At 41.8% G+C, this 19,540-nt stretch overlaps 1 pseudogene; it reads right to left on the bottom strand.

Annotated features, from left to right (window-relative positions):
- Positions 1-37: 37 nt before the first annotated feature.
- LOC133021819 (rho GTPase-activating protein 6-like) lies at positions 38-19,427 on the bottom strand (annotated as a pseudogene).
- Between the last annotated feature and the right edge of the window lie 113 nt (positions 19,428-19,540).

Below are 19,540 nucleotides of genomic sequence, written 5' to 3'. Positions count from 1 at the left end.
TAAGAATATTACATGTGGATCCTATAGTTAAACCAGAATTAAAGTAGATTGAATACATATCAAAAACAAACTGTACAGTTGTATATTTACATTCAGCATTAAAAAACATTCATGGTTTCAAATTAGGCATCAATAACATTCAAGTGTCATTATGACATTCGAGTCTATTACGAGATTTTCTATTTTGGATGGATACAACAACAAAATTACATAAAGCAAATTTAAAAAAAGAAGTCGGTGCAAAGTTCTATGAGCCTATAAAAGATACAAACGTGAACTGGTGCTGAAATCAAACATAAATAGAAGCATTTCAGCATCTTATGATTTTGAAAAAAAGATCTAAACATTATCTACACTATAGTTTAAAGTCAACTCGTGCATCACACCAAGGTTTCCGGCAGGGCCTCGGAATTTTCCTTTGACAGAATCTGCCATATATGCCACCTCTCTGTCTGCCAGTCTGGCGTACTCGAATTTGATTCTCCACATCTGGAGGCGTCTGTCATATCTCCAGTCTGGGAAGCAGAGCTCTGCTGGGACTGTTGTGGTGCGTGAGGGTCAGACGGACACATGAAGAGGGAGGGGGTGGAGTGAGATATATGGGTGTCCCTCAGAGGTCGGGAGTAGTGAAGGGGAGACAATGTCCCCACCCTGACCTTTAGTAACGGACATGAAGGGAGCCCTGTCCTTGCCGCTAAGTCGTCTGAGCTAATGGCTCCTGATTGGCTGCTCAGTCCTTGTGTATGATGTAACGACGATCCCGACTGTCTCTGTCCTGGCTGGTCAGGGCCGCTGTTGCTGCGAGTCACCGGGAGGTGTGGTCTGCATTCCAGCACACCCAATGAGCTGTGGGTTGGTCCGACGGGCAACTTGTGGTTACCTTGGTGACTGCTCGGCCCCTCTGAAGATCCATACGACTCACACTCCGACACGTCTCCGAGAGAGCCTGGGAGAAAGCGTTCATTAACATCCAGCAGTCATCACCTATCCCATAAATCCTCTGCAACAACTTAAAGTAAAGAGGGTCGTGTTACCGGTGACGTGACGGCCGCTGAAATCTTTGTTTAACAGCTCGTGCCAGGTGTCCCAGAAATTGTCGCTGCCAGAAACAGTTGAGGGCGCTGAGAGAGACAAAAGAATTCAAAGGATTATTTACTTAAGTTTAACAGGCCGTGTGTTTCTGTGTTGTGAAAATCACCATGGACACAGATTCAAGACGTAGTTCAACATTTCTGGAAATAAGCTCTCTCACCTTCTCAGAGAGACTTAGATGAGAATATCGTTACCATAATCATGTCCTTACATTTAAACTACAACCAGCAGTTGTTTGCTTGGAAACGGGTATAACAGCTGAGCTTATATTCTATATATCAAATATAGAATATGTTAAATGACTATTAAGCATTTATATATATATATTCTTACAGTGGTTAGCACTGCCGACTCATTGAAAGAAGGTTCTTGCATCGAATGTCAGGCTTTCTGTACGTATGTATCACCAGCATTAATCTCCACATCTGAATATCATCAAAACATTCAACTAATTTTTAAAAAGACACTAATTATAATAATGCTGACCATATGCTACAGTATCATATTATACTACATGCTGCATTGAATTTAGTTCACCTTTAGAAAGAGTCGGAGAGGTGCTGCCGGATCTGTCCGGATCTTTTGAATTAGCAGACAGTCGGGGGACTCTGTCTGAGACTGGACTCCTGTCCTCTGGGTACTTCCACAGCGGTCCATCTGACAGGACAGGAGAGTTGTTGTCGTAGGGAGACACTTCTCCACTCGAGGCTTTGGAGTCACTGGACAAGCGTCGCTCAGTCGGGGAGAAGGACTCTTCTGCTCTGAGACCCAAATAAAGTTTGCATAAAACGCACTGTATCTTAAAGTTGCATATGACTGTAATCATGATGAACACGAGTGAAAAAAGGTGGAAACTCACGAGCAATGCGACCCCTTCCTCCTGAGCAAATAATCAACAACATCAGGATCTGTTTCCAGTAAACTCATCAACAGCTCATTCTGCAGGTCGGCAGGAACCTGCAGGAAACAAAACTCTGTCTCACACAGGCTCATACTTAACGGTGACAGTTCTAAAATTACAGTGTTGGCGGCAGTGATTAATTAATCACACTTCAACTGACCTGAAATTAACAATCACACACCTCTCCATTGTAACTAATTACTGTGTCTGTGCTGGATACAAATAACTCATTAGCACCAGAGCAGAACATTTCATTAAAAAGTTAAACAGTTTTTTGTTCCCAGTATTTACCACGGTATTACCTACGTTACAAAATGCTCTGTAAGAGGAACCTCAAGATACTTGTATGATTTGAAGAGAAAATAATGAAAAGCAGCGTAAATGATGCAGAGAAACTGTCTGATGGGCTTTTATTTACTTGTGAATTCCTTAACAGGTCATTTTCAGACATTTTGATTTCTGTTACGCTTCTAGTGTAAAGCAAGAAAACATAACATAGAAGCCCTATTTCCGTGACTATTGGTTTTCTCACCATAAACAGCGAATGGTATGTATGGATCATCCTCTGGACCACGCTGATGATGGCCATGCTCTCCTCTGCACGAGCAAAACTCTGCACCGAGAACTCTTTGTCCTTTTTCTGCTTGTGCAGTAGGTTGGGTCCAAAGATGGTCGCCAGATTGAGTGATGTCATCTTGTTTCCTGTAACCTTAACAAGACAGAAGACAGAAGTTATATGACCGGACGGGCCTGAACACAAACACATATGCATGTACAGACACAATCAGTGGATATTTAGATATCGAATGACAGCGAGTCTGAGCAAGCCAAGTGAAATCCCTTTGATCCCAAACATTTGTTACCAATAATCATTATGTTAAACCAAAAAACTAATCTTATTCAGCAGATTTATTAACATGACAGGGAACAATGGAGTTGAACTTTTCTAAATGACTAACTCCACCATGGAGGTTATGTTTTATTTTATGTTTGTTTGTTAGTTAGCATGATTATCCGAAACTTAATCTATCGATATCCATACAATTTTGTGTATTGGTTGGGCATGACCCAAGGAAAAAAACATTAAAAATTGGTGCAGATCCAGGAATTCCTCAACATCTTGAGACATTTTTCTTGATTTCTCAAAGAATAATTCATGGATCTCGATGAAAAAGCATATTATTGCGTTCAAACTGGTGCCAATCCAAATAAAAATCCAGGTCTAGCAAATATCACGTTGTTTGGATCTTGGTGGAGGTATGTGGTCTACTGAGTCAAATCGCTCTCTTTTCCTTCCTCGTGCATGAAAACTCTTATATGCATCAAGTAACTTACGTATTAAGATTCTATTACTGTAGACAGACTCTCCACCGCACCTGGGTTAATGTTGGGAATGTGCACGCAAAACAAACAAAGACCAAGCGCACTATTCCCTTAGTATTAGAGTATGTGTGCTGTAGGACCGAGGTCAGGAATTAACTGGTTTTAAATGCATGAGATATAAAGTATCTCCATCGGGATTGTTAGAGTTCAAAAAAGAAGATTAAACACAAAGGGCCTGTGGATCCGAGTTTACCAGCAGAACTGCGATGGTGCGTTCAAAGTGCAAGGTCATGATTCACTAAAGGACAATGAGTTCAAACACATCACGCTATGCATAGGAATATGGAGTCAAACGGAATATAGAAATGTGGCAGTGATGAAAATAAATCATATACTGAGTAGTCACAATGCTTATCTAAGAACCTCTAACCAGCTATTTCAATGTGCATGACAAAAACGGTTCACCAGACAAAGTCCTGACTGGAATAGATGGAATGGAAAATGCATTATCTGGCAGGTGCAGAGTGAAAAGATGCAAATGTGTCGATGGTGTGATAGGCAGGCTGTTCACAGAGCGTTTCCCCACAATGTGACATTTCCCCACAATTCATGGTTACACAACATCAGCTGGAGGAAATAAACAAATTATGACCGAACAGAATGATGCTCGCACAGGCACAATGTTTGTGTAGTTATTGTTAAGCAGGCCGATGCTGGTTGTGCATCATTTAGTCGCGATTCCCACAATGGATCATCGTGCATATTGGTGCTTCGCTTTGGCAAAGTGCTTACTTCAAATTAGAAGCTGCAGCTGTGACAAACATCTGTCTCACTGCCTTTTGAGGCCTGGTGGGATTCATTGTAATCCCATTGAAATTGTAAAATAACAGCCTTATTCTTTGACAGCTGCTTGGTTCTCGAAAAATATTTGACCTTGTGTGTGTATGAAAAGGACGTTCCACCCAATGTTTAATATGGTCAAATCTGCCCCACCAATAAACTGAATTATAAACTGGTCGGATAATAATAATCAAACTATTGTGCTGTGACGACTAGAAAAAAAGATGACTGGAGAGGAGGGGAGAGAGGAGAAGAGAGAGGAGAGGAGAAGAGTGGGGTGGAGAGGAGAGGAGTGAGGAGAGTGGAGTGGAGATGAAGAGGATGAGAGGAGAGGAGAAGAGTGGAGTGGAGAGGAAGAGGAAGAGGAAGAGGAAGAGGAAGAGGAAGAGGAAGAGGAAGAGGAAGAGGAAGAGGAAGAGGAAGAGGAAGAGGAAGAGGAAGAGGAAGAGGAAGAGGAAGAGGAGGAGAGTGGAGTGAGGAGAGGAGAGGAGAAGAAGAGGAGGAGAGGAGGAGAGGAGGAGAGGAGGAGAGGAGGAGAGGAGGAGAGGAGGAGAGGAGAGGAGAAGAGTGGAGTGGAGAGGAGAGGAATGAGGAGAGGAAGAGGAAGAGGAAGAGGAAGAGGAAGAGGAAGAGGAGAAGAGTGGAGTGGAGAGGAGAGGAGAGGAGAGGAGAGGAGAGGAGAGGAGAAGAGAAGAATAAGGAGAGGAGGGGAGGAAGGGAGGAGGAGAAAAGGTGACGGAAGAGAAGGTTAGTGTAGGATCAATCCAAACCAATTTGTGAAATCTTTTGCTAAAATAACTGTACTTGTTTTCATAGTTCTACAGAAATGCAGATATTTCTGTTCATAAAAACAAATACAATAAAATATGAAACATGGTGGGCCCTAATGAGTTTGCTGTCTTATGTCTTAAGTCTAATGTATACATGATAAGTTCATATACTAATGTAATTGTAGGTTTAAAAATGGAAAAAAATGAATATGTAAAGCTACATACAATACACATAAACATGTATATATTACCAAGCACACATTAGAATTACACTACAGTATTAAACATGAATTCATCTCATGTTAATAACAAGTTGTGCGAGTTTGGTCCCCCCCCATGTTCACTTCATGGCTAGGGCCTTGATAAAACGTGTCTGCGATCTTCTTACAGACCACACTTGTTACACTGCCATCAAAAACAGGGGAAGTCGAGTTTCTTTACCTCCTTCCTCTCGCTGTCCCGGCTGTCCTCAGCGTGAGCAGCCACAGTGGACAACAAGCAGAGCAGCCGCTGCAGCGTGTCGCTGTTACAGGGAGGAAGCAGAAACATCAGCAGCTGGATGGCGCTCTCTTGTTCCGACTGATCCAGCACTGCAGAAAAACAAGCCACAGGTTGACATTAGTTTTCCAATGAATCACAGGTGAATTGTGTGAGTGGAGTGAGTTGTTGTTGTTGCGTGTAAGTGTGTGTGAGGTGTACAGAATGTGTGTCTCCTCACACATTGTGTTGATGAAGGCCGTGTACAGCTCTCTGGTCAGCAGCGGGTCGGGCAGGTCTCGGAGGAATTCTTTCAGCAGCGCAGCGACGTCGTGGACACTGTGCTCCTCATCCAGGCTCACCTCCCAGCCCTGGTCAAACTCCTCACGCAGCTGCAGGGAACATTGGGACAGTAAATGAGTAACGAACATGGTGCTCACGGCTGATGCAACCTGAGCAAAGTGAAGACACCTCACCTGTCGTACTCTCTTCTTGGAACTCCCTACCCGGAAGATTCCAACCATGTGCAGGCCTAAACACGAAGATGCTCGCTTAGTGCCAATATTGTTTCTGAACATTATCATCAAATGGATTTAAATTGGATGATTTACAATCTGTGTCCTGCACAATTTGCACACAGTTACTTTTGATAATAGCTCTGATTAGGTGTACCGTGTTTTTCCAGGTGCTGGCAGCAGAGCTCCACCGCCCTCGGCACCTGTCTGTAAATCGGGTTAAGGCTGAGCTTTTTGTCGTGGCGCTTCTTCCTTTTGCCAGCTGCCTCTTCTGGCAGAGACAGCTGGAGGGCCTCCAAGAGCCGAGACTGGTTATCATCAAGGTCAGTGATGCAATCCACGGACACTCCACCCTGTCAAGCAGATGGGTGACAACCACGAATTCAGTGACCAGTGACACAATAAGGTGTAGCCGTCTATCCCCCCCAGTGAGGGACTGTTCAGGAAAAGTTGTGAATTCCCAGGGAATCCTAAAGTGTGATCGGACAGATCGGGTGTGTTGACGGTAGGGTTGCAAAGGGGCGGAAAGTTTCCAGTAAATTTCCAGAAACTTTCCGGAAACTTTCCACGGGAAGTTTAGCTGGGGAATTTTGGGAATTTTGAATAAAATAAAAAATACGCAAATTAAACGCTGAGTAATAAAAACATCCTTCAAAACTCTATTTTAAAGATGTATGGAATACTGATTGAGGATTGTTCATCTGTTCATCTAGCCTATTTACATTCATTTATCCATCAATTGTAAAATATGTTCACAGACGATTCCAATTGTTTGGCTAACTATTTATTACTCTGGCATTGCATTAGTGTTTTTTTACAAACTTTTTTCTCATCTTATTCTACAGAACAATGCCACGTGCACTATCTCATGTGTGGAGACATTTCACCCCATCCAATGTAGAAGGAAAGGCTGTGTACATTTGCAAATACTGTGCAAAGACCAATGTTAAGAATGACACAGCGATGCAGAAGCGTATAGTCAAGTGCCCAAAGTTTCCTCAGGGCTCAAATCAGCCTATGACAAAACAAAATGTTTATATCTATGTCTGTATATGACAAGGTAAATACAGTTAGTACAAATTACCCACAACATTTCCAGTTTATTCCAGTTTATTCCCGTTAATTCCTGTATATTCCCGTTAATTCCCATGGAAAGTTTCCAGCTTTGAATATTCCCGGAATTTTGCAACCCTAGTTGACGGACAAGCCTACCCTCCTGCGAGTCCGCGGGGCTGCGTCCGGCGCGCTCGGGGGAGGACACTCGTTGGGGGTCTCGGAGGCGGAGCTGAGCGACGAGGTGCTGCTGGAGAGCTCTTTATTGGCCCTTTTGACGCTGGAGGTGAGGTGGAGGAAGGATAGCATCAGTTCGGAGGGGTCACTGTGCTCCTCCCGCGGGAGATCGTGCCGCTGCTTGAGCGTGCGGTCGTTTGAAATGACCTGCGACAGCGGAATGCCAAACGCCTGGGGCACGGCCTCTGTACGAGACAGAGAGAGAGAGAGAGAGAGAGAGAGAGAGAGAGAGAGAGAGAGAGAGAGAGAGAGAGAGAGAGAGAGAGAGAGAGAGAGAGAGAGAGAGAGAGAGAGAGAGAGAGAGAGAGAGAGAGAGAGAGAGAGAGAACAGGAAGACTTAAAGTTCATCTCTTTGGCTCCAAGTCAACAGGGAAACGTTACATTACTCTATAGATGTGTGTCTGTCTTGGATCAAGCTTTTTCTGCTCGACAGCATCCTTCTTTGTCTTTTAAACAAATGCTGCTCAAAATAAATGAGTAACACAGAGAGCATGCTCTGAAATGCACAGTCAGTATTCAAGAATCAGGGAGCACATACTTTCTGAAATGCCTCTGTAAACAAACGAGGAAAAAGAGAGGAAAGAGGGGGCCGGCCCTGCCTGAGGATACGCTTTAATGAATGTGCCACCACTTAAGATTGTTTTTGTTATTTTCCCCCGACTGACAGAGAACATCACTTTCCTGCCAGATTGTTGCAGCGGGGCGGGGCCGACCGGGGGGGTGAAGAGCGCCGCTCCCTCGGAGACGTCTTTTGCCGAACTGAAAAGATTCTGATCGCTGGGTTCTCAGTGAGTGTAAACAACTGAGGAAGTCTGACTTCCCTGAGTCAACGCAGGTTCAGCCAAAAGGATCAAATCCACTCTTTTCAAGTATCAGAGGCAGAGAAGGCTGGGAATTAATATCTACACTAGTATTTGAACGTGTGATGCTGCAAAAAGGCCCTGAAACCTACTTAACAAACGGAAATTTGGACTAATATAAGCTACTACTTGTAGTACTAATAGTACAGTTTCCAACATACTCCATCCCAAGCACTGAGGTCACTTGACCTGATGTATCTGCATGTCCCGAGATCCAGGCTCAACATTGAGAGGTGACCGGGCCTTTGCAGTGGCTGCATCTAATCTCTGGAGCAGTTTACCTCTTCATATCAGAACCACTCAGACCCTAAAACTAAAGACCCACTTCTTCTTGTTGCCTTCAATTTGAGTTGAGTTGGAGACCTTGATTTCATCTGCTTTTGTGCTATATTTGATTCTCATATATGTATGATGTTTAATGCTTTATTGCTTTTGTATTTTCTTTTAATCTCTATTTGTAAATCCTTTTATTATCGTATTTCAAGCCTGTGAACTGTGGTCATTTTGAACGTACTATAAAAAGAAACTCTGACTAAACTACAGACATAAAGATAATTAAGAATATATTTAAACCCACATTACCTTTGTCTTTACTCTTCTCTTTCGATAAAGAATCCAACTTCTTCTTGAAGGACTTCTTGGGTTTGTGGCCTGAAATCATACAATGGTAACACAGTTTAACAAAAATCCTGCCATGCTCCAGTTTTTACTTGCTCCACCTGAAGTTCTTAGACTCATTTACTAATTCAGAGGAGTTGACGAACACAGGAAAACTGCACAAAAGTCACGACAAAGATGTGGAACGCAACTCAGGACTCATAACAGCAATCGAGGAGAATGCTCTTTGTTTTCCCCCATACTTTAAGGATTGGATAAGAAAGAAAACTGTTTTTTAAGTGTTCTCAAGGGTCAGCAACGACTCGGCCCTTTGCTGTGTGGTGAAGGAAATGAAATCAATCAAGCAACATGAGCGTTACACCTTTCACAAAGCAAGAAGAAAGAGAGGGAATGTTTCTCCTCCTTCATGCTGCTCGAAATAATTCATAAAACATTCTGTCACAAGATTTTTCCCTGTGAGAAGGGTGTGTGTGTGGTTTTTTTTGCGTTCAAATACATTTAGGGATGGTGATGTGGCAGCCGAGGTCGCGATCCCGGAGCAATCGCCTGAAGGCCACATCCTGGAGGCGAACCCTTTCCAGCTCTGAGAGGCTTTGCAAGTGGACTGGCTTCAGGCCAACGCTGCATCCTGACACGCTGTTCCAGGTGAAGTCACCCTGAGGACGGACACACACACACACACACACACACATCTATCATTGCTGTCACATGTTAGGGTCATGACCGACTCTCCTGAGACCCCCAGCGAGCAGGGAACTTACAGATCTCTCTGCTTCACTTGTCAGCTGAAGAAGACGACAGTGAAATTAATCTGCTGTTTCCCCTGAGAGAACCTGACAGTTTGTTTTCAGAGGTGTCAACTCCTTTGTGTTAGCTCGGTGCCTTTGTGCTTTGTGTTTTTTTGTTGACTCACATGAATGCGTTTTTTCTGATTGTAGAAGTGAGAATTGAGAGGTCATGACATTAGGACAAACAGCCTGACACAACTTCTGTGTCCCCGGAAGAGAGTAACAGTTTTTTGTAAGTAATTTCAAAAAAAGAAAAGCTGAGTGTTCTACAAGAAAAGAGCAGCCAAAGCGTGTTCAAATAGATTGTCTCATTTTAAAATAGCCAAATAGAATATAAAGTGAAAATCTTGAACATTGATTCATTAGCAAACCTCGCTGCAGACGAGTCACCCTGCGGCTTTAGAACTGTACTAATGATGGGGCAAATAATATGATCTGAAATCCTCAACCTTTGAGCATCTCTATGCTGGAGATTACGGCGCTTTGATCCAGCACAGCCAAGCCAATCATATGAGCCGTGTACCAAAGAGGCTTAGTAACTCATTATCAGGATAAGGCTTACACTAAAGTGGCTCACTCGCATTAAATCAGAATTAGGACTGTTCCACAGTAGCACACTTTTTTTTTTGGAGTACACATACAGTACAGTAGGAATGCGCATGGAGGACACGTGATGACGGAGACATCATGGCTGTTTGTTCAGAGCACGGGGGCAGTGGTCACCAGCCTGGGCACTTTGTGTGTGGGAAGCAGGTGAGAAATAATGTAACTTGTGTCTAATACCACTATCAAGCAAATGCCTTAACTGCACAAAGTTAAAAGTTAATATTTGTAAATATGGCTATTTCAGTCCTTATTATAATACTTTAAATCAACCCTGGGCCTTCACTAATCATTCCTTTCATCACAGGTGATGGCGGGGGGGGCCCAGGAGGCAGTGAGGGTCGTCCAATAGCCAGCAGGTTGGCGGTTTGACCGGGATCGACCCGCCGACCTCCTGGACATTCTGCGTGCCAAAGTGTCCTCGGGCAAGACAGTGAACCCCCAACTTGCCCCTGATGATGGTGCCAGGAGTGTGTGATTGATCCATGATGGAGAAAGTGCTGCATAGATGCACTGTATGAATTAATGTTTGGCTTGTTCATCAAATAATCATTTGGCCTAAATACAAAATGTCAGGAAATATATGAGAAACAGTCCAAAATGTTAAGAACTCAAATAACACCCAAAAAAACAACTTAATTCTAACAACCAATGAATTGTCAGCATGATGTCAGACAGACAGTAGCTTCCTTTCTGATGTGTACATTTTAAATAGTACCCCAGATAACGGTCATTCACATTATTGTTAGGAATTCAACTGAAATACTTAGTACCTTGAATCCACATCTCCTTGTAATTCTGCATTTTAAAAGAAACCTACTAAACCATGCAGTGGCAGAAACAAACACAGGCCCAGGATTAGGGACCACACAGACTCAACACTGTTATTCCTTCATGTAAGTGATGCATGACAAACACACGGCCGCATAAAGCCCCAAGTACAGTAAAGGAAAATACAGAGGAAACTGTTTCATGTGGGTCACTATTTGTACTGTAGTTCATGTCAAATGCAAAGAGTTATTTCATGTCTGCTGTTATCTGCCCGGTTCTTTCGGACATTCCTCTGCTGTGACTGAATGGGAGTGGACATGTTCCTCGTATCTGATGCGACGGTAAAGTGCGTTCCCACACTTACTCTCCGTCAGCAAAGTGACTTCCTTAAAAATAAAACTTCAGCTTTCTCGTCATAGCAACAGGCTTCAGTTTGTCCTGTCCAGACACGAAACGTGAGTGAACATCACTGAAACTCACTTGTATGTTATTATGCCTGTCAGGAGATGGATGAGTAATACACACAAATCCATTAACCTGGCAAACAGTCACAGACAAAGAAGCTTCCGATTCTTATCTTACTGACAAATCAAATACTTTATCATCTTAAAATTACAGTAATAAATTTGTCCTATAGATGCATGACTTGTATCTTTACAGAAAGACACCAGCTTCAACGTAATTGTTGTTGTCTTTTTACATATGAACCATATGCTGATTAAAAAAAGCCAGTTATTCTATCTAAATATCAATATTAACGATCGATCAATTCAGTTTTTAGAGTTTTAAACTGTTCCTAATGAAGTCATTTTTATAATTTTACAATAAAGCCACCAATAAATTGTGCATTCCTTCAAATATGTCAATGATAGATATTTACAATTATTAGATTTGTCGTCATTATCATTATAATTACATCGCATTACATATCATTTAGCTGACTCCTTGATCCCAAGCGACTTACAACACGTGCATTCAACCATCAGGGTACAAACCCAGAACAGCAAGAATCAACTAAGTACATTAGCTTCAAAATCGTACTGATTTAAGAAATAATTAAAGCTCATCTAAACTCTCGGTGCACACACAGCAGGGTGCACTTTAAGTCAGAGCCTCCCTGAAACCTACAGATTTCACTAGCCACCCCTGGAGCACAAAGACAGGAAATGTGCAAGGTAGTTCCTACAATAAAGCCAGATTGAGAGCTGAGATTAACCCGAGCAGCCACACTTGAACCAGATCCAGAGAGCTGATGAATATTCCTCAGTGCTCAGGAAGCCTTTCAATGGGGGAATTATGCAAGAGTTTTCCATGGTTTGCTGTGTTTCAGTTTCTGTGCTACTTGTCCCTGCTTGTCTTTGTGTTTTAATTGTTTTATACTTCAATGCTGCCCATGTTGAACCAGGACACCAGACAGAAGAGACGGACCTTTCTGGTTAAATAGGGGATAAAGAGAAGTGCCCTTGTGTCCCGTCCGCAGTTATTTTTAGAGTAAATTAAATTGTCTCCCCTCACACCCACTGTCTTTTCATTTTTCAGTCATAAATAAATCAAAAAGGTGACGAAACCAAAACACCCTTAGGTTGGAGTGTCCCTCGAAACCTGGAAACTAGCAGCACCGACACAAAGTCCTTCAATCGCTCATGTCCTGTTCTTAGAATTAAAATAGGCACTCTCGTAAACCCATTGTTTCACATACAAGGACATGGGCTATAGTTTAATTCTGCTTTTAAGTTGATGTCATTGAGTACTCTGCAAATCTCTTTCTAATTTAAGAAATACCACAAATTATACATTATGTTCTTTATCTGTTTTGCTGGAAGTAAATTTTATTGTCATTATTATTATTAGGCTCATTAGGTGTTATTATTAGTATAGCTCTGGGAATAGGTGAAGTCTCTTTTCCATAAAATTACAATATTCTTATTGTGACAAAACAAGAGGTTAAACTTCTTATTCTCACGTTTAAACTTAACAAAAAGTTACATCTCTGTGTCCATATATGTTTACTATCAATACCATTACTAAGATAAAGCCTTAACTGTTGAAAGACCTGATTTAATCCATCATAGTCAAGAAGTTATTTTTAGTCCATCTAATCTCAAAATTAAATCAACAGTGCAGATTATTTTCATCGCAGGTTAATCTGACAATTCTTTGATTGATTATTTTGCATTTGACCGTATTTCCTTCCACTTCAGTTAGAGTTCGGATCAGCAGCTACTCACAGGGAAGGTGATGCTCCGTCGAGGAAGCGGCTCCTCCATCGGAGGGAAACACAGACCCTGGTCACCACAGACGAGATGTCACTGCTGGCGCTGTCCCACCACAACTGACTCCACGGACAACCGACGCCATTAGAACCAGAGACGAAACGCCCCAGATAAACAAACACAGAACCACGTGGTGCCGGACTCTGTCTGGACGCAGCCGAGAAGTACAACAAGTTCAAGGACTGGTTAAACCCTTGGTCAGTGAGGAACACGACCACAGGGGGGCGCTGTTCTCTCCACATACAACCAGGTAAAAGCGGCGTTTGGGGGCCCCAAGCAAAAGGGACCTGGGGGGGGGGGGGGGGGGGTCCCTACGTACACACACACAAAAAAACCACCTGGCAAGAAAAATATTGATATTCAACACCTTCTTCCAATCTTCAAACTTATTGTTTTAAAATCTAAATTATTATTGAATAAGGATGGTTCTTAAGAGCACATTCATGTCCTTCAATCATATTTTTATACAATAATTTAATATGAGTTTGGACAATGTTGTCTGTCATCGTTATACTAATGGTAGAACAATCCTAAACTTTCTTTTGCATCCTATCAGGCACCAATATCAAGGTTTTACATTCTAAAATTCCACAAAGAAAATGGAGCTTCTGAATTTTATTCATCTGAAATTTTATACTGTGCCTGAATAAAGCAATACTAAAATAATGGAAGCTTATTACAGTATTTAATGTGAGACTTTTATCAACATTATTTTTCACATAAAATGTAGCTGTACATAGCAGAGTCAAAGTGCAAACCCCCACCACAACAAGCCCAGACTCATCAGATGTTCTATTGTAGTCAACAAAGCAAATGTAGGCAGCTGCTCTGTGACACACCCAGTTATGTATTTAGAATCGTCAATCATCAACTTGAAGCTTAATCTTAAACAAGCTCAAGTTTGAATTTGTTAGCTTAGGGACTGGATGCTCAGTTAACACCACGCCAAGATGTGGAAATCTCATGGACTTTACATATCTTAAAGCAATTCATTGTGAGGAAACTGTATAAACACTTCAGACATACTTTTTAAGCTGTTATCCAAGATAAGATAAATAAATTGCACATAATCTCACCAAAGGAAATAAGAGACAATGTGCAATTTATTTATCTTATCTTGGATAACAGCTTAAAAAGTATGTTGATGGTAAATTGACTTGTAATAGGGAGAACGGTGCTGGTTTCATCAGCACTCCGTGTCCCTGACACCTCATGTTGTTGCACAAGCAGGTACATTCTCCCATGACAAGTAGGTAACTGAGTCAAAGTCCCAGAATCAGGCCCAGCAAGTTTAAGAGTACTGCCAAATTGTACAAGACAAAGTGTTCATCTCAGTCAGGACACGTAACTATTAAGAAATATGGAGCTTGGCAGGTTTATTGCAGAGACAGAGGTTCTGGATTGGGAAGCCTGGGATGAGAAAATATACAGTTTGGCTGCAGCTTTGTAAGATAGATCAGTTTTCATATTCCTACAAGCTGCTTCTGCTTCAGGCTATATGAGCTCCTCCAGAGCTCGGACTAACGTAGACGAGTTTTCATCTTAATCACTACAGACTTTACTCTCTGTGCGTCGGTCATCATTCAGCCTGTATATATTTAAGGAGTAGTGAGACACTCTAAGTTCGGTTTACAGTTTGAAATATCATATTTATCTATCAGAATTAGGATCACGGCTTTGTTTAATAAATAGAAAATAAACCTGTAGCTATATTTCATTAATAATATCAATCAACAAATGCCTTCAGTGACTCTGGCATAGAGAAAAAACGCCACACTGTTAAAAAACAAATAGAGCATAATCTACCACAGAACATTATAACTTTTAATTCACTCTCCTCCAGCCTGAGATGAAGGGAATGACAATAACGTTAATACAACATATTAAATATTAATAACAAGCCTGAGCTACTTTAACACACATTATAAACTAACTAACGAGACAACATGCCACAGTACTGGTTTGATAAAAGATCTGTGCACACATCTTTGGATTCTCCCTCGTGTCAAACCCTTAATCTACGTCCCAGTGATTAATGTCCACATTTGGTCACTTCATCACGACATCAGAATGATGAATGTGTCCCTCTAAAGGCTTTATAAGTTCCTGCACTTCCCTACGGGAGGCTTGTGAGAGCCAGTGTTGAGATATGCTGTATTGCATCTGATCTGACTCTTCAGAGCGACACACAAAGTATCTCTTGAAGTGTTTTTGGATTACACCAAATGAATGAAGATGACAGGAGACGCTGCCTGGGCCCTGTCTCCCGCAGACACAATTTCACATGGACACCATAACAGACTGTGGAAAAAGGAAAAATACACCAGTTGAAAGTATTTTTTTTACTTTTGAGGGATTTAACCAGGATGCACAATGTTACAATATTTCACAAAGCCTTCCTGTCCAGAGGATAGTCTGAGAACATCCCAAAATGAAATGCATTAATAAGCTTAAATAAATCTAAAACATCGCCGTAACCAATGCGGGCATTTGGGGAGATCCACCATACAGACAGTAGCTGAACTGCAGGGAACAGGGATTCCTATACTGTCATAATATTTAAGGGCATGCACAACATATCAAGATCAGTTTTATAATAAAATGCCAGAAGATGTAAACTGAGTGCAGGAGGTCAGGAGGTTTTACTGCACTGGAAACAAGAACTAGAGATCTTGGGAAAAGTAATATATATATAGAGCCATATCAACATGGATTTCAGGGGCTTACAGTAGATAATGAAAATACCAACACATATACGTATGATATTTTTATTTCAAAAAAATTGGCAATGATTCCGAAGTTGTTATTAAAACCTTATGAGGAAAAAATGTAGTTAAGGCTTGATAATTTTCAGATTAACTTCAAACTGTATTATAAATAACTATGAATGAATAGAAAACACAAGTACAAGCAAATACTTGAATTAGGAAAATTAACATACTTATTTGTACGTTAAGTATAAAAATAGATACACATAATTTCCGCCTCCTTTATCATGTAAAATACGATTTTTCATATGGGTTTATCAAAATTGCGGTTACAGATTCGAGTAAGGCCAAACCCAACTGAGCCTGACCCGAACTCGACTAGCATTCTGTTTTTTGTTATCAAACCTGAAACAAGCCAGGCGTTATCCAAGATTACAGGCACGTGCATCGTAAAAAATCAAGTGACTCAACCCGACACAAACACATGCAAACACAGTAATTAGCTGCAAATAGCGAAAACAACACTGGACATGTTTCCAGGGGACCCAAAACAGTGATGAACCTGGCTGTAGTTCAATGCTTTGAAAGGTTCCATCACCACTGACCAGTATAGTGGAACATTTTAAACCCCAAAACTCAACCCAGTTGGTACCATTCCATGCCACCGGAGTCCTATTCTGTACCAGAGAGACTCAGAAGTTGTTTTGTTCGGTGGAAGTCTCCAGCTACTGAGGCTGGCAAAGCCTTTCACATACATCATTCAGATCATACACTAAACGTCAGTTATGTAATCATACAAAGGTGCCTGAAACAATTATTTTACCTCGGTGTTTACATCTAAGTCACCGTGTAATGTTACTGCGAGCGGACGTGGGCTGGATGCTGCGGCTGCGAGCCAGCAGCTCCAGCTCCGTGCCATACAACAGGCCAGTCTCCTGTGGGAAGAAATATGTGCCTGAGGGACTGTAGCCAAGGATCAGGTCATGCTGTTGTACTGTGAGAAGTAAGAGTCGAGGCGTTCTTCATGTAAACCAGATGTCTCTGCTTTTCATCCGAGCTCAGACTGCTGAGAACCTGGGTGACTGCGCTTCTAATGGAGCTCAGTGACATCCAGCCTATGGAAAACATGAGGTCCTTTTACGACATCGATCACAAATACCACTATAACAGGATGTGTTTACATGTCGGGATTGCACTATAGCAGGTTATCGTTTGTATCGTATGCACATGAGCTAAACGCTGGGATTCAAACAGATAATAAACTCCTCATCAGCATGCTCTGAAGCCTGGTTTGCATTTTAACAAGGGGCCTGAGTGTCCCGAGACATCACACATCTCATAAAGTCTTGCATAGTAAGTGCAGCTGCACGGAGCTGAGGGCTGGAGGTGCAGCAGTTTTCGTGCAGAGGGAGAAATACTGACCCACTGACTTCCCCTGTGTTACTGCGACTGCGTCTTGGATACTATTGTCCCTGAATGAACTGTTTGCACAGAACTAGGGATTTACTTACTGTCAGCGTATAAGCCGACAGCGTGGTCATGTGAGTCTCCAGGAGAGACCTGCACACCTAAGACCAAGCAGAGTTTCCCTCAGTCTGTTAGGAGCTCTGTTTGGAAATGCCTTAGTAGTAGTAAAAAAGTAACAGTCATTAATGAGAACTACTACTGGAACTTCAGTTTTGTAATATTTCTGTTGTTAACTGCAGTGAAGTTAATTCTTTCAGCTTTAAAGTGCTTTTTAAAAACTAGAGAGTGGTGCAGCAGCTCTCAGAGCATAATGGCGTGGGCAGCAAACGAGCACTCCCCAAAGTTATAAATCACATTAAATATCCTCTCTGACACTGAGCTGTCTCCAATATTAATCGGCTTCATTCAGATTTACTGTGATTACATTTCTAAGGGCTCTGGCTCAGTGAGGATCTGGCCTCTTGTTGATGGCTGAAAGAAGAGACCAGATACCTGGTATTCATTACAAGCCTATTATAGTGTCACATCTGTGATACATTTCCATTATACTAAACAAACAGTGTAACCATGAGGACCAGCTTTGGCGCAGCAGCACAGATTGGCTGAAATTGGCCGAAATTGTGAACATGTGAAATAGCTATTAAACTATAAATCTGAAGTGGATTTAAAGACATGTAAATGGAGATTTTAAAGAATTTTATACTAAACATGTGTTGAAATATTTCCACTTGTTTTCAGCGTATTAGAAGATTTAGCAAGGCACGTTCTATTAAAGGCAAGAACCATCTTTGTTTGTGTTTACAGGCCCTAAAATCCAATAATATCAATGTTGATTTGTTTTCTTTGGTAAAAGCTACAAGAACAGAAATGCCAGTTCTTTTAAATGTGTGTTTACTGCACTTATAATTGCTTTGCATGATGGGGTGATAAATTCAATAAATATCTTGGCCTTCTAATACATTAGTACATAAAAACATCTGGAAGATTAAGAGGAAATGAAAACAGTTTAAAGAGAAAACATTCACCATGGAATGACCCAGAATTTTGTTTTGTTTTTTTGTATTTGGCACAGATTCAGAATCAACACTTTTTCCGACTTGGGATCATTTCATCATGCAGCTGTTTACTTATCAAATCAAAAGCTTGATATGGCTCTAGAAATTAGTACATTTAAAACCACTTTCCCACAAGTTTGTATTTAGTGAGATATTTCTCATGTTGAGTGAGACACACTTTTGCCAAGCGGGACAAAGTTCTCTGGTCCCACCTCTTCCATCAGACAACAGCATGTCAGCACATGCAAACGCTTCTGCTGACATATCTCCAGCAGCAGGAATGAGTTGAATCACTAGTGACACAGCAACGCAATTATAATAGAACTTCTGCATCAGAAGTCCACACATAATGGGTGTCCCATTACTCACGGACTGGGTGATGTTGAAATCATGTGAGAAAAAAACATTTCCTTGAGGGTTTCTTTCCCGTTACAATTAGTAATCACTGAGAGTATATAGGATATGCAGCCAGCTCACTTTGAAACGTTTTCATAAGGAGTTTGAAGGAAAACACTGACAGTAGTAAATGTAAGTCGCTTTGGACAAAAGCGTCTGCCAAATGACATGTAATAATAATAAAAGTAATAATAGTAGTGCTTGGATATTCACCCTTTAAGGTCCACTTGTTGAGCTGTGCGCACAATATCTGTTTAATTATTGTATTTGTGTGTATGCAGCATAACGAAATGACCATAACAAAGCTTTGAGGTGATTTCGAGCTCTTTCTTGAGAACTTCTACCCTCAAACCATCATTTAATGCAAACAACTCCTACAATCTCAGGACTGTGACCTGATCTTGACCGATGGGTCAGGTCCACTTGAGTCCAGTCATCCTGGGAGGACAACAGTCCCTCTGCAGTCTGACAGGTCAGGAAATCAAACCTGAAAAAAAGGTGGTTCCACCTGAAGCCGTCTGGTGGTGACTGACCTTGTACGGAGACTCCTCTGCGTCGGCGCCGTAGTGTCGCATCAGCACCGGGTCCAGGCTCCGGGTCTGCCTCAGCCGGCGCTTGGAGATACTTTTGGGGCTCAGAGAGCAGGAGAACACGCTGCTTAACAATCCTTGAGCGGACATGCCTCCTTTCGGCTTCTTGAAGTTATTCGTCGGGACAGGTTGTGGGTGAAGCGGAGCAGAAGGAGATCCACATCTCACGGGTCCAAAAGCGGAGGAGCAGCACCGTCCCCCGT

Source organism: Limanda limanda, chromosome 16 (genome assembly GCF_963576545.1).
Source record: "Limanda limanda chromosome 16, fLimLim1.1, whole genome shotgun sequence".
Taxonomy (NCBI): domain Eukaryota; kingdom Metazoa; phylum Chordata; class Actinopteri; order Pleuronectiformes; family Pleuronectidae; genus Limanda; species Limanda limanda.
This window is presented reverse-complemented; position numbering and strand designations above follow the sequence as displayed.